Consider the following 15339-nt stretch of genomic DNA (forward strand, 5'->3'; position numbering starts at 1 on the left):
GATTGACCATGTTAAGAGGTGAGCTAAGCAGCTGTCTCTGCCTCTGCAATCTACTGTACCATACTTGTTTTCTTTGCCATTTGTGACACAAAATGCCTGATGTTAGCTGAGACAATATGTATCTACTGATCAGCAAGGACAGCTGTAGCAAAATTAGTGGAAGGGATTTATCTATACACATATTATTGCTGGGCTATTTGAATTAGCTTCTGTTTCTTCCCTTGTACCTTTGGATATCATCTGCACAGAATTTGCAGTTTCCCTATAACTGTATTAAACAGGAGAAGGAAATAGTCATGTGCATGTGCACTGTTCTTGTAGGACAGACACACTAGACCTATGTGGCGTGCCAGTGGGCATCTCATGACCCAGAAAAATCATAACTGTGTTAGCATGACTGAGCAAAGGCTAATTCTCCCTTCCTTTGATTACTGTAAGTAGTCTGACTGCCCTAAAGTGCCTGTGATTACTGTTCACCTTTGGTGCCAAAGCTGCCTCATCTGGTGCTGTCTGGGAGGAGGGAGTTGGGGACTTCTTGCAGCAATTTATTGCACAGTGTAGGCATATGCTTGAAATCTTCACACACATTTTATTCTCTTCCACTAGAGGCCAAAACATCCCTAAACATGTTTCTAACGATTATCCCTTGTATTCTTACCTCTAAGCCATATCTACCTCCTGTAATCTGTCAGTCTCCTATGCTTAGTACTGCCTTTCTTGTCTGCCTCAGAGGCCTGTAGAGGCCTTTCATCCCACTTTTGCTTCAATCTTCTTCTTGTCAAGTACATGAGCTGGTCCTTACAGCTACTGGTACTAGACCCCTTCTGCAGTTGTGTCATTGTCTGTACCTGGCTCTGCTTGTGTGCCTCCGGAGAAGTTGGCTACTAAGCATTTTAACATTTCATGCCATTTATTTCCTGCTATAAATCCATCAGCTTTGTCTTTTCATCTGGTTTATGTTTAATTTCTTTTACTGAAGACACAAGAGTAAAGGTGATAAGCACTGAGGGCCTGAGGGGTACAGTCACAGCACTGACCTACCCCCTGTTCTTCTTCTGTGGGAGAGGTGAAAATGAAGAGAGAAAGTAGTTTGGGCTGATTGCCAGCAGAAGCAGATGACACTGGCTGCATTGCAAGGGAGCCAGAGAGCAGGGCAACAAGCCAGAGCCTAAGTGTAAATGCTAAAGTTTAGGCAGAACTGGGTTCCAGTCAAACCTTCATGCATGGACTCATCAAAACCCCAATCAAATTTACATAAAATGTGTATATTTTTTCATGCTGTAAGTCTCATACTCCCTAATTCCCCTCATCATGCATTAAACCTCTTGCACTTCTTCCATTCTCCCTGTCCATCAATTTATTCTCACCTTCCTCTTGCACCTGAAGGCATTTTGTCTGCGGTGTCACTGGCCTCTGTGCTCTATGGGTGCTTCTAGTCTGCTCAGAAATTCACAGAAAATGAGCTCAGAATTACTATGTGGTCATCCCTTATTCAGTCTGCAAAATAAAAAAGTGATTTTTTAGAAAATCATAGTAAAGCAACACTTAAAAATCACATGTATTGGAATGTTTATATTGCTGTTCATTGAGCATATATTGACTAACAAAACATTTTTTTAATGTAGATTTTACAAAGAAATACACTAAAATGTTGAAGACAATAATTAATACTTCAGCTACTAGTGTCCAAATAATCTGACGTGATTACTCTTGTAGGTTCCATTTGCTGTTCTTTATCATCATTTATTGTAGCATAGGAAAGTTACAGGCACGTGATTGGTGAAAACAGATATACAAACTTATAAATCATCATATTTTATAAAATGGGAAAAACAGCCTGTTTAGCTTTCCATCAAAGCATAGCTTGAATATTTAAGGGAATTTTCAGAAGTATATTTCCAAGAAAGCTGGAGAGCCAGTGAAAATGTGCCTGCCTTCTGCATGGCTCATTGCTTTTTCACAGGAAAATTCTACATCACCCTTAGCTGTGAGCACACAGATATATCTTACAATGAATAAATTTTGTCTGCTAGTGAACTAAGGACAATCAGCTGTGGCACAAAAGACCAGAATAGGCACAACAGTGATATCACCTGCTTCCACCATGAAACAGGGCTCACCCTGCCACTCCTTTCAGTCCCTTCTCTGCTCTGAAATGATTTTGTCTTACGTGACACGCTTTAACGCCAGAGAAAGTTAGTAATTTTCATTTCTCTTACATCTCTGCCTTTCTTGTAGGCCCCCTTTAGGTACTGGAAGGCTGCCTTGAAGCCTTCTCTTCTCCAGGCCCAACCACCCCAACTGTCTCGGCCTGGAGAGAGATATAGGAGATATTCCAGCTCTCTAATAATTTCAAGATAGAATTAGACCAGGTTTAGCCTTTAATACAGATAATTAAGGGTCCTGGAGAGCAGTTAATTTGGGGAAATTGTTGTGAATAAAGGAGCACCAGAATTTGGCAAAGCAGCTAGTAGTAATTCTGGTGAACCTTAGGTGGGAATTGCAGATGCTCTTTATAGCAGCATGTAGCTGCAGGTGTGTAGCTATTTCCTAGGGCATCTACATGTATGAGGGCTGAGAGAATCCCTCAATTTCATTTTGTTGTTTCTCAATGGCCACTTCAAGGTAAACCACTTCCAATTCGGGAACTTTATATTTACATCAGCCTAACTATGTGGAAAGGAATGTTCTCCCTCTCTAAAATATACTTGTGCCCCTCAGATAAGATGTGGCATTGCTTTTCAGAACTGAAGCAATTTAAGGGAGTATTTGTGCATAGCTGTTCCTGGCTACTTATTTCTGCCCCTGAGCTCCAGTTTGTCCTCCTCTTAGTTATGGTAATACAGCTAAGTGATGCTTATCTGAAAACCAAATCCACCAGAAGAGGAATAGTTTCAGTGACTGGGTTTACAACCTAGCAACACAAATTGCTATTTTTCAAAATGCCTAACAGGCATAGAAGTGAGAGGTTAGATCGGGGAATGGGCTTCTAAACCTTTTTTGCTGCTAATTATTCAGGAAAAGATCTGGCCTTCCTGTCCCAGTCTTCTCTGCTTACAGTGGTGCTGTGTCCTGATCATGTGCAATTATCGCATGCCCCAAAGGTAAACAAAGTTCAATAGGTTTGGCTGAGCCATCAGTAAATCATTAAACCATTCTCAAGTGAAATGTTAGTAAGGCACCACTATTGGTCAGAAGATGCTCAAAGCTCAGCATGATCTTCTTGATACACTGAATATTGTGTTTCATATGAACGTGCAAATTGGTAACCACATTTCATGCAGGCACAAGTAGGATAACCTGCTACCTGTTTTGATTCTTGCTTGAGAATGGCTTAGCAGTAACTGAATCACTTTGAGAAGATAATATGTTTAACCTGTTGTTTAAGTTCTTAGGAAATACTGTTGGCATTGGTTACTTGGAATTGTTTTGTTCTCTTATGACCTATGGGAAGGAAATCTACACCTGGGTGAATGACTGTGCAGATGTAGTGATACTGAGGCACACTTCTGCTTTGTTCCCAGAGGAGGCTACGCCTCCAAAAGTTTGGTGAGCCAGCCTACAGCTCAGACTATGCTTTGTTAATCTTTTGATAGAGAAGTTAGAGACTTTTCTAGGCCCTGTGATCAATCACTATTGACTTCTGTGTTGTATTCTTCCTCATAAAGAATGTAATGGACAAGGTTTGTCCTCCTTCTGACAACTCTTTAATCACCATCTCTTTGTTTTTTGTCTTCTCTCAGTCTGAAAGACTTTGTTTGCTTCTTAATAGACTATATCACTTGGAAAGCATCTATTAAAAATTTTCTGTTTCCTGCCGTGTGGCTGACAAACATAGTAAGAAGCAGAAGATACCACTCTCTGCAGTTTCTCTGCTGGGCTTAGCATTTATTCTGTATACTCCAAGACTTCCCATTGAAAAGTAATCCAAACAATTTTCAAACACCTCAAACATTGTGTCTATTTGATCAGAAAAAAACAGTATGCAAAGTCCAGCAGTGAGCCTGACACAATTGCAGCGAAATCAACAAATATGGTAGCAAAGACTTGTCGCTAGATAAGAGAGACTTACTCAAACTGGCTAAAGTTTTTTGGTCTTTTCTCCCCTCATCTGAGTTCTGTTTTTAACAGTTCATTAAAAAACAAGAAGTTTTTGGTTTTGTGTGTCCATACTGACAATTACATGAATCTTAGATATAATAACAAATAAGGATGAACCACATGATCCTGTAATTTTCATGTGAAAAGGCAAAAGAACTCTCAGGAACTCTCAACATCCAAATACAGGCATAGTGTTGCTACACTGGGAGTTCTCTGTTAATGCTTTATCATTGTGAAACCAAGGCTTGCTAAGCAGTCAATAGGTATTAGGATCTATTAAATTCTATTAGTATTAATAGAATTTTAAAAACACCCTTTTTTTTCTTCCTTTTTTTTTTTAAATTCACTATCTCTGTAGTGAAGTCAATAGTAGAAAGATCATGTTCTGCTTTAAATAGCTATGACTTGCTCAATTAATTAGTTTCAGGACTGTATACAGTACCTGTATTCATATCCTGGGCAGCTTCAAAATTGTATTAAATTTTATTCTTGCAGAGTTTTTTAAGCCAACTACAGCAGTGGTTTACATGTGTTCTTTCTGAGGTGCAGTTGTGGCTGATTTTTTTTGGCTCCAGTGTTATGTGTAGAATTGTATTCTGTGTATTTTTGTTCTTGTGATGACTGCCTCATGTATCAGCTGTTCAGACATCCAGCACCATGGTGTGAGTTGGATAGCCTAGTTATTTTTCCCTTGTGTTGGGATTCCCACTCATTTCCATGGAAACCTGAAAAGCTGGAGGAATAAAGCACAGAAGCAATTGCTGTGTTACAGCATGTGCAGCTTGTGCCTGCGAGTGCCAGTGTAGTTGTAGGTCTGGCTAGGCTTCCAGTCTAAAACCTGTAAAAGGGTTTAGCTTTTAGATTTATTTCTTATTCAAACATGGTTTTATTTTCCTTATGAAGGAATGTGTTATAAACACATGTCCTTACATACATCTCTTTTAATACTAATAGAATGGGTACACATGCTCATAAGTGCATATTCAATATTATATGCATGTTCACACATGGATACATATACATACACAGACACACATGCACGTATGTCTCTGACAAAAACACATTCAGAAACAGAGGTATTAAAGTCTGTAAGAAATGCATAACTTATCCACAGAGTTATTCTAATGGCTGTCACTTTGAAGGCTTTTCCTAATCAAATACTAACAAAAACTTGAATAGATTGACAATGGAAGATATATGAATATGACTAAATATTCTTTTCAGTGAAATAACCTAAAATATTTGTACCTCCTTCACAAAAAGTCAGACATTTAAATATTGCATTTTGCTTCTGAGCAGCTGGTTCTAAGCAAATTCTGTGAGTAAGTGCAGAGACAACCTGAAGAGGTAATGAAATGGAAGATGAAAAAGAATTTAGAAAATAAATGAACACGAAGCCACAGATCAAAAAACAAGCTTGATCAGGGCAACCCCATCTTGAGTGTTTCTTTCTCTGTGTTTTCTCTGTGTTACTTTTCAAATCTCCTTAAAACCACTAGGTAAAATATGAAATTGGTTCTTTGGCTTTCTACAACCTATAGTACCAGTTTTTACTCCTTCCCTTTATGTTGTAGCAGGAATATCTGACTGCACTTTGAAATCATCTGTACTATGGCACACTGCTATTTTTTTCAGCCACAGAGACACAGAAGCTGGGATACTATGACTTAATGTGAAAATTTAATTTGGAGATACCAACTGTGATTAAAAGACAGTTCCCCCTTCAGATTGGTTATGCTCCAATTCACAACAGGGTGTGATGCATGAAATCAAAGAAGAAAGAACAACAGAGATAGTAGTCTCTAAAACTGCTGTTATAAAAACTATCTGTAGGTGTCCTCAGTGATTTCCAATAATGAAGTGCAAATAAAACTTCTGAAAATATGTATTAAATACAAAGATCTTAGTCTTCATCTAAAATCCTGTACCTTTAATTTCTTACTGCGTGGTTTTCAACTGTAGGAGCCACCTCAGCAATAGCAAACACTGGTTCTAGGACTTAGATGCAGTTTAAAATTTGTGACTGCATACTGTAGGTAGTCGGCTAATTCCATAACTATACTATTGTAGATCAGCTTTGGAGAACTTTGAAAGAGGGGAATGGAGATTTTATAGGAAGGCTCTTAATCTGTGTCTTAAACATGAAAAAAAACCTCTCAGAAAAAATGGTAGTTAATAATATTAGATGATTTTCTGAAAGATGCTATTTGTAGCATCAGTTGCACATAAATGTAATTTTCCATTTAAAAAAATAATCTTTATAGGTGTATTGGTTGCAAAGAGAAGCTTGAGTGCTTTAACATAAAGTGCTGATAACCAGAAAGCAAAGCAGAGGAATAGAAATTTTCATATTTTAAATCTTGTAGTGCTAAAACCAGTTATTGGAGGAAACTGAAACGTGCTTTCTGAATGTTGGGAGAGGAAGTGCTGGCTGTGGAAATTAATGTAAGGTTCTAGAGATATTCACTGTAGATTTCAATCCTTTAGGCACTGGAAAGTGCTTTACAGTCTCCCTAGAGGTGCCTTTTCTCCAGGCTGAGCAGCTGCAGCCCTCTCAGCCATCTTCATGGGAGAGGTTCTCCAGTCCTCCGATCGTCCTCATGGCCCTCCTCTGGATTTCCTTCAACTGGTCCATGTACTTGTTTTGCGGACCCTCAGAGCTGGATGTGCTCAAGCTCTAATCTAGAGTTTTACTTATTTTTTTGGCTTTCTTCTCTGTTTGCATTAAAACAGTTGGATGTTTTCAAGTAAAGTACATAATGGGTATGCATTCCCTACCTTTACTCATTGGTGCTATGGAGTTGTTAGGCTAAATACTCCTGCTGGGCTTTGAGAACATGAGTGTACATGCACATGTGATTAGTTGTGTTGCTTGTAGTGTTATAGTGCATATGGACTGCAATCACAATCCAGAACTTTATTTTGCCAAGTGCTGTACAAACATATGCCCTGCCCAGAAGACTTACAGTATAAACAGATAAATATGTTTCAGTTTTTACATCAGTGGGACATGACTTGAGCTCAAAGATCTGCATATTATATTTCATTATAGTCCAGTGTGGTCTAATATACAGAGCAAGCATGCATGACTTTCAGCACACTGATGTGGTCTATCTTTTTATTTTATTGGGTAGAGACATATTTTCAGATATTTTAACTCTCTCATTTGTACATCCATTTACCACATCTAAGTTTGCATGCAAGTTTAGTTCTAGTTCTCTCTCCATATAATTCTGGTATGTGATATCTGCATCATGTATCAACTCTAGAATGTACAGTTCAGAGGAATAATGTTGCATTATACCTTTATAATAGATTTTGATAAATCTTTCAACAATTTTGATTTTTTTTATATATTCTGAAGGTCTTCTGTTGACATGCCAGCCATTGGTTTATCCAAAGAGTTTTTAAAACTTTATAAAAATCTCGATAATTAGAAACACTGAGTCTTTTTGCTGTTACAAATTTTATAAAGACAGATTCCCATCCTGTTGCTGGCACTGTTCCTTTCCCATAGGTGATAAGAACAGGCAGAACTTTGGACATCCTGTTTCAATGTCTTTGGGAGCCAGAATGCTTTTTCTGCATAAATGGCTTTCTTTGCATTTGCCAAGAAACATTCTCTCACCCAGACAAAATAATAACTATATTAAAAGTATATTGTCTCCTCTGAAATGCTGCCTCAGATCCTACTTTTCATGTTAAGGGTTTAATGTGAAATTTGGAAAGAAAAGAAGCTGGAGAAGTGAGGAAGCCCCTGCACTTTACAACATTGTCTTTGTCCTGCATCAGATCAACTCTCTCAGTATATGTAAAATAATGCACATACCTACTTCCATAAATCTTCTTAGGTTTATCTCTGTTACTCAAGGATGAAAGGGACCTCTTTTTATGCAGAATTCACTTCAGTCCTTTCACTTAGTTGTCAAAACAAAACCTAATGATGCAGTTTTCCATCTTTACAACATGAATCAAGGAGATAAAATCTTTGCACCATTGGTGCTGCATGGCTGGTGGTATAATAGGAGAGCATGTCACAAAACTAACATTAAGGATGCAGAGACGTAATTTTGAAAGTCTTAGTTTTCATTCTTTTATCTTCATAGCTTACAAACACGAACAGAGTTAATCAGATTCTTCCTCACTGTTATTTGAGTAACTGTTTTAGGTCAGAAGGCAAAGTTTTAACTGAGGGTGGAATACGGATTGTTCTACCAATTTGGTCTTGTTTGACCACTTTGAATTATTTAACAACAGTTCTTTCTAGATCTTGAAACCAGTACAGACAGCATAAGAATCTGAAGCAGGAAATCTCTTTTGTACCTTGTTAAGAATAAATCTCCTTTCAATTTTCTTTAAAAACCCATATTTATAATAATAGAATTTATAGGTACTTTGATGCCAGAGTGACAACAAGAAATGAAATAAATTTGAAAAACTTAATAAATGTATATTAATAAATTAAAATAAAATCACTTCCTGGCTGTCCTTTCATTCCAGGAGGTAAAGGGGCACTCTTTATGCCAGCTTAATTGCATTCTAAAACTCATGCAATCATCCAAATTGCTAACTGTGCTGGTAATAACAGCTACTTAAATGTAGCACTTTTTCAGGCCTTGTATGGGCCACTAGGTCGCGGTGCAGTAGTTATCACTAAACTTGTCATCTCTGTCCTAGAAAGATACCTGGGGTTTACTGTATGCTATGCTACAAAATCCTGTCCATTTGGGATCTGTTTCTTCTTTCCTTTTTTTCCTTTTTTTTTATTTTACCCCAGAAATTGCTACATGCTAGTTTTGAGCAGAAAATTACCAATTAATATTCATTATTCTTGTGGTCTCTTCTTTATGCTTTGAGTATTGTGTTGTATAGTTTTAGTGTTAAAACTATTCAAGTTATTGAACAACTGAAGTAGGTACTCTTGTTTTATGCAAAAATTGCAATAATCTGTGATCCTGTGTAATTTATGATAATTATGTTAGAAGGGCTATGATTGATATTTTGCTTGCCTGTCTTACTAATTTATCAGTTAATTGTTGCACTTCTAATAGCTGTAAGCTATTTAAATATACCCTTTGAAAAGCATATTGGCCTGTACATTAACAGCAGCAAACAGTTCTGATACCATGGAGTTCTGAAATATTATTCTCACCATTGCTGTAATTAGACAAAACCTAAAACCAGAAAGGAGGTGTCATTGTTATGGAGTAGTGAATGGGGAAGAAGGGATGCTAATCTCTTCACTTAATAGTGACAGCAATTAGCTTTAACAGACTAAGATTTTTTTATAACTATCCTGTTTTCAGTGTGCAGACTGTTTACTAAACTGCAAGGCCTACATAGTTTTCTTTTGGAATTAAAAAGAAGATATAATAAATAAATGGGTCCTTTTCTATATCTGAAATACTTGTCTTTTACACGGTATAAATCCACTACAGTTAGCTTATGTTTAATTGTCTTTAATCAAAGCCTTAAACACGAGTTCTTTCATTTTATAATGCTTATTTCATGTTGTGCTTTGGTCTTTTTTTGTTCAGAAATGGTTGTAGGTGTCTTCAATAATTGTTAGTCTGAGTCAGTGCCAGTGAAAATCATACTGTTTTCTACACTGGAAGCAATTCTCGATGAACAAACCTTAGCATGTGTATTAATTGTGATGTATTTTTGAGTTTGGGATACAAGAAATGAGATTTTAAAATCTTGTATCCTGTTTTTTTAAGAACACAAATTGCATATGTCTATATTGTGGCATACTTACTAATATCAATTTGTGGATGGGGTGACTGGCTTATATAAAAGCTTGTTGTGGGCATTTTATATAATAAAATATCTGTGTATGCTTCTCAGTATGACAGTACTAAATATTTTTAAATGGCTTTGTATTCAGAAAAATATGTATTTTTATACATTCCTTATTTAAAGGGTGAGTAAGTCAAAGATAAACCAGCAGTCTCTTCAGTTACAGACTTAGATAATGTAGGTAAGTTTGGGGGGGTGAAACCTAATCCAGTTTGAAAAAAATTCACAAGATGCACATGCCAACATTGTATTTTTAGTTCAGAAGCCCCTTGCTGAGGGAGGGCAGTGTGAGCCTGTGGCGGATTTGGAAGTGAAATTTGCCAAGCAAAGTATGGAAGTTGAAGCCTTTCCCCTCTTACTGTCCATAATGATATTTCGGTGTACAGCTTTTAAGAGCTGTAACTCTTACAACTCTGCTTCTGGCTGAACTGTGGGAACAAGTCAGTGACTTTATCTTTCTGCAGAGCTGTGTGATTTTTCCAAGCAGTTTGCCAGGCACACCTCTGGGAGGTTGTTCCCCATCAGAGGCCCTTTAGGCCTGACCTAAATGTAGGTGATTCAAAGCAACAAGGAGGTTGAAACACAGCATGATTGTGATTACAGTCATTAGTACATTCAAAGATAAAGCTAAAACTCTAAAGAGTTATGACCACTTTGACCTGAATTTCAGTGAATGTACTTTAGCTTTTTGTTGTGTGGTGTTATTTCTGCATTGGTGATAGGTAGTACACTGCATACTCCTCAGTATTGGTGCAGACCCCATATTTGGCTTGTTCTTTATTCTCTAGGGATTTTAATGATAATTCAAAGATGTGTAGTGTGAATACATTGAATGAGAGTTACAGAAAAGACTCCTACAGCCCTTCCTTGGTAGGTACCTTTCAGCTCATGAAATTGGTGCTTCAATAAACATAGATGCAAAAATATTAGACAAATAGAAATATGGAAACCTTCATTAGGTTGCTGTGGCAAAAAGCATATATATACTATATATACTACATATACTTTTAAGATGCATATTGAATAAAGGTGTTTCTCAGTTTTGGTGCTTGTCCAGAACACAGGCTTCCATGAAATTAGGCTTTGCTTTTAAATCCTAGGAGTTAAATGTAAACCTGTCTTTTGGAGCACATTACACCTCAGGACTTGCACATGAACATGTGTGCAAGAACAAGTTATGCACGTGTGCCAAGGGTGGAGAGACTGTACATCTTGCATGTACATCTTGCACATCTTCCCTAACCTAGTGGGTTTTAAGCCTAGCAGTGGAAATGTAGAACATTTTGTGTTACTTGTGACCCCCATGTCTGTGAAATCTAACTCTGTATTTCAGTAAGTCTTATTGGCTTCCTGATTTCTAAAATTTAAATATTTTAATACATTTTTTTTTATTTTAAAGCACTCTTCTTACCAATTTTCTTCCATAATACTATGAAAAATCTAGGTCTGCCATAAGCTAAATTATTTTTCTGTCTTTGTTCTTGTACAAAATACAACAAATTGCCACGTTTCAAATTTAGAATTAAAAAAATAACCTTTCTTATGCCTTATATCTGTCATTTTCAAACACATTGTGTTTGGGAACAGGATTTTAGAGGAAAACAAATCATGCCAGATTCAACAACTTGAAGAGAAGCAAGGCTGCTGCTGATCCCTGTCCCTGAGTTCCACCAGGAGCAAGGCTGAGGATTCATTTACAGCAAGCACACAAAGCACATGTGTGCACTACATGTGCCTGGACATAAATACATGCTTGCCTAGCTGCTCACACAGATTCTAGAGGGACACTCAGAGAACTCATGTGAACACAAACATCATGCACACAACCACACACCCATCCAGACAGAAGGAGCAAGCCACATCTTTTATATCACTCTAAGTGCAACTATGACTTTTGGATAAAAAATACTACAACGTCTTAATTTTTATGGATGTAACCCTAATTTCAAGAATTTCTGGAATAAATTCAGTGAATTTGGTGCAAATTTTGTTCAGAATCACCAACAATACAGAAAATAATCTTCAAGAAATTTCATTTTATGAAGAGTTACTAAAGGTTTAAGTTGCTTATCATCCCCACTTGAAAGTAGCATGTTCCAACAGAAATATGCTTCTTCTATTCATGACAAGGAAATTACAGTTATTTTAAGAACAAATTATTTCTCCCTATTTTTTGTTTGCTTCTTACTATAAATTTAACATTCAGCTTTAATCTGTGCTGCTTCTGAGTGCTTTGCTGACTGCACTGGAGAAATAAGTAGGCCTGTTTTTCCTTCTGTTATATTTAATTTCTTATTAGGAGGCCTTCAAATCACAGACCGCTTTCTTTCAATGTCTGCATCTAATGCAAGGAAATGTGAATTCTTTTTTAAGCCTATCTGTATAACCAAAATATGAGTTGTAACAGGAGCCTGAAAACCTCTTGGACCGTTCTTTTTTCTTCTCATGTGAAAAAACATAAGTCCCCAGTAAGAAATGCTTATAAATGTTATAAATGAGGGGCGGATGCACATGACATAAAGCTCCTGAGACTTCACTATTGGAAGGTCCTGTCAGCATGTGTGGACCTTCACCACCCTGACCCTTTACAGATCAAGTGGCCTGGCACAGGACCACCATCAATGACTGGTTATGGTGCAATTTGAGTTGCTCAGCTGCATGGATGTATTCTGGATGTGTTTTTCCCAGTGGAAATTCTGATTCATGTCCCAAAGCCTATTCACTGAGCATATCCAAAGTAACTTCATGCAGCCAGACTGACGAGTGGATATCTTTGCTCCTAAGAAAGTGCTAAAGATCCAATGCTGTTTCTTCTTACCTCTTCTTTCCATACTATTTTCTCATTCTTCATATCTGAGATAAAAGGAGGTAATAAGAGAAAGATGCTCAAATGACCTCTGTGCTCTTTGGGTCTTTTCCACTCTAATCTGAGGCCAGTAAGAAATACTTGAAAGGGTTCTCTGCTTCCTGTGAGGTTGCTTCATTGAACCCCAAATGTATTTCCCCATTTAAAAAATGGTGATTTATGAGGAACTTGTGAGTTTAACCAGAATTCTGCTTATTCTGGCCTGTATTTACAGATTTGTCTGCAGCTTGCACTGTTCATCTGAAAATGGAGGGATTGGATTCCCTCTGTGCATTACAGCAGGAGTATGACTCTTACTGAAAGTTTCAGAACAAGTCCTGAGGATATATTCTCCTGTTGTTCTGCAAGAAGGACTCTCTTTGATATTAATAAAAGCTTTGTGTTCATCACAAGTGGGAGAGAGCAAAGGATTAATTTATATTCTAGTCATTAATTTGCCCACGTGCCTATTTGTTCACTTTGTGTTATGTACCCTCAACTTGTAACTTTTATCTTTGCAGAGTTCCCCTGGAACTCTGCTCTGGTTGTATGCTGGTATTTTCCTAAGGGGAAGATTCAAATACAGTAGTTCTTTTATAAAGTTTGCCTTTTCCTAAAAGGGTGCTCTAAAATATTTGAACTAAATTTCAGGTGTCCATCTGAATGCATCTGGGTTTGTGGAGGAGAGAGTCAGAAAGGAGAGGAAATTGGCTTTCCATTCTGCCTAACTTTTCCTTAAAACACTCCAGCAGCTTCTTAGAGTAACTTTCTATCCTGCAGTTTTGTGCCTCTTTTGTCTTGCAGATCTTAAAATATGAAACAAGCAGCTTAAATGTATTTGGGAGAATCAGACAGGTTTCTGTCAAAATCACAATCTTGAATTTTACTGTACTTTTTTAAAAACAGTAATAGATGATATTTAATCAAGATGATTGAAATATTAAGAACTGATTTTAAAGAACTGACTATGCAAATATCGTCATAATGAGACTGTCAAAAGCCTTGTTAAAAATGAGGCAAATGCTATCAACCACTCTCCCTTCACCCACAAGTACACACATTTTAGCCTAGAATGCAACTAATTAAAAAAAAAAAAAAAAAAAAAAAAAAAAAAAAAAAGAACAGTAGGGCATAAATTAAGGTTCAGATATTGTTATTGATTCAGGTTTTGTCTGCCTAGGGGAGAGGAAGACCTGCTGAAGCAGATAGTGTTATACAACAGAGATATTTGGGGCCCGTTGAAATAATTGATAAATGTCCCAGTTACCAGGTAGCTTAAACAGTGTCTCACAAAACATGTCCAGTTTATAAAAACATATACAGATTACTAGGAGTCATAATTGAGAAATTAGTTTATTTTGGAATACAAAGACATGCTTGAAAAGAGGTTATGTTACAATTTGGATTTGCCTGTTGTTTTCTGAGGAAAGCAGTAGAATGTCAGTTTGCAATTTTTTAGCAAGACTGCACAAAATACGTAGTATGGGATACACTGCTTACATAAACTATTCATCATCTCCGGGTCGTGTTTCTTTGATTGTAGATGTAGGAGCATTTTAAATGTGAGAAATACATTTGACATAATTTGTTTTGTTCCTTGAGACACTAGGTTTAAAAAAAAAATGTTTGAATCCTTTAATTTTTCTTTCACACAAAAGAAATATAATTTTCTTTTAGTTATAAAAAGAGATACTGAGAAAACTTTGGTGATTAAAATAGTAAAGAAATCTTACCTGCAGAAATTTGTATCTTGCATTATAGGGGATGAAAATCTGCCTTTACTGAGTAACTTGAGTAACATGGAGATAAATTTTAAACTGCAATCTTTTAATGTAATAAACTCATTAGGTTTTCAGGAAGTCATATTTTTCTCCAAACATTTTACTTTTGTCACATTATGAGTATGTGCAATATTGCTGATTAGGGAAAAGCAATATTTCTAACAATTTAAGAAACATTCTTGATTGACCGTAACAATTATGCAGTAATTCTAGTATTTGACAGTCATTTCCATATATTTTTGAGGTCACACATGATCATCTACAGAATCACAAATGAGTAAAGTTGGAAGGGACCACAGTGGGGCATCTGGTCCAACCTCCCTGCTTAACCAGGGTCACCCTAGAGCACATGGCACAGGATTGTGTCCAGATGGTTCTTGAATATCTTCAGTGAGGGACACTCCACAGCCTCTCTGGGCAATCTGTTTCAGTTCTCAGTCACCCCCACAGTAAAGAAGTTCTTCCTCAAGTTCAGGTGGAACTTCCTGAGCTAAGTCTTGTCCTATTGCTGGGCACCACTGACCAGAGCCTGTAAACATCCTCTGCACCCTCCCTTCAGATAGTGACAGACATTGACGAGGTCCCCTCTCAGCCATCTCTTCTGGAGGCTGAACAGGCCCAGCTCCCTCAGCCTTCCTGAGCAAGAGAGATGCTCCAGTCCCTTAATTATTTTTGTTGTCTTCCTCTGGACACTTTCCAGGTGCTCCATGTCTGTCTCATCCTGAGGAGCCCAGAACTTTTCTACAGGATAGACAGTGAATGCTTTGCCTCAGTAAAAACTGGACATCTTTTGAAAGTGTTTGAGAATCAAAT

At 37.2% G+C, this 15339-nt stretch overlaps 1 protein-coding gene across 16 annotated transcripts in view; it reads left to right on the plus strand.

The window, feature by feature from the left end:
* The window catches only part of MYT1L (myelin transcription factor 1 like), a 302310-nt gene that overhangs the window by 150937 nt on the left and 136034 nt on the right, over positions 1-15339 (plus strand). The gene's annotated exons all lie outside the window — the stretch shown is intronic.

The sequence above is a fragment of the Melospiza georgiana genome, chromosome 3, assembly GCF_028018845.1.
Source record: "Melospiza georgiana isolate bMelGeo1 chromosome 3, bMelGeo1.pri, whole genome shotgun sequence".
Taxonomy (NCBI): domain Eukaryota; kingdom Metazoa; phylum Chordata; class Aves; order Passeriformes; family Passerellidae; genus Melospiza; species Melospiza georgiana.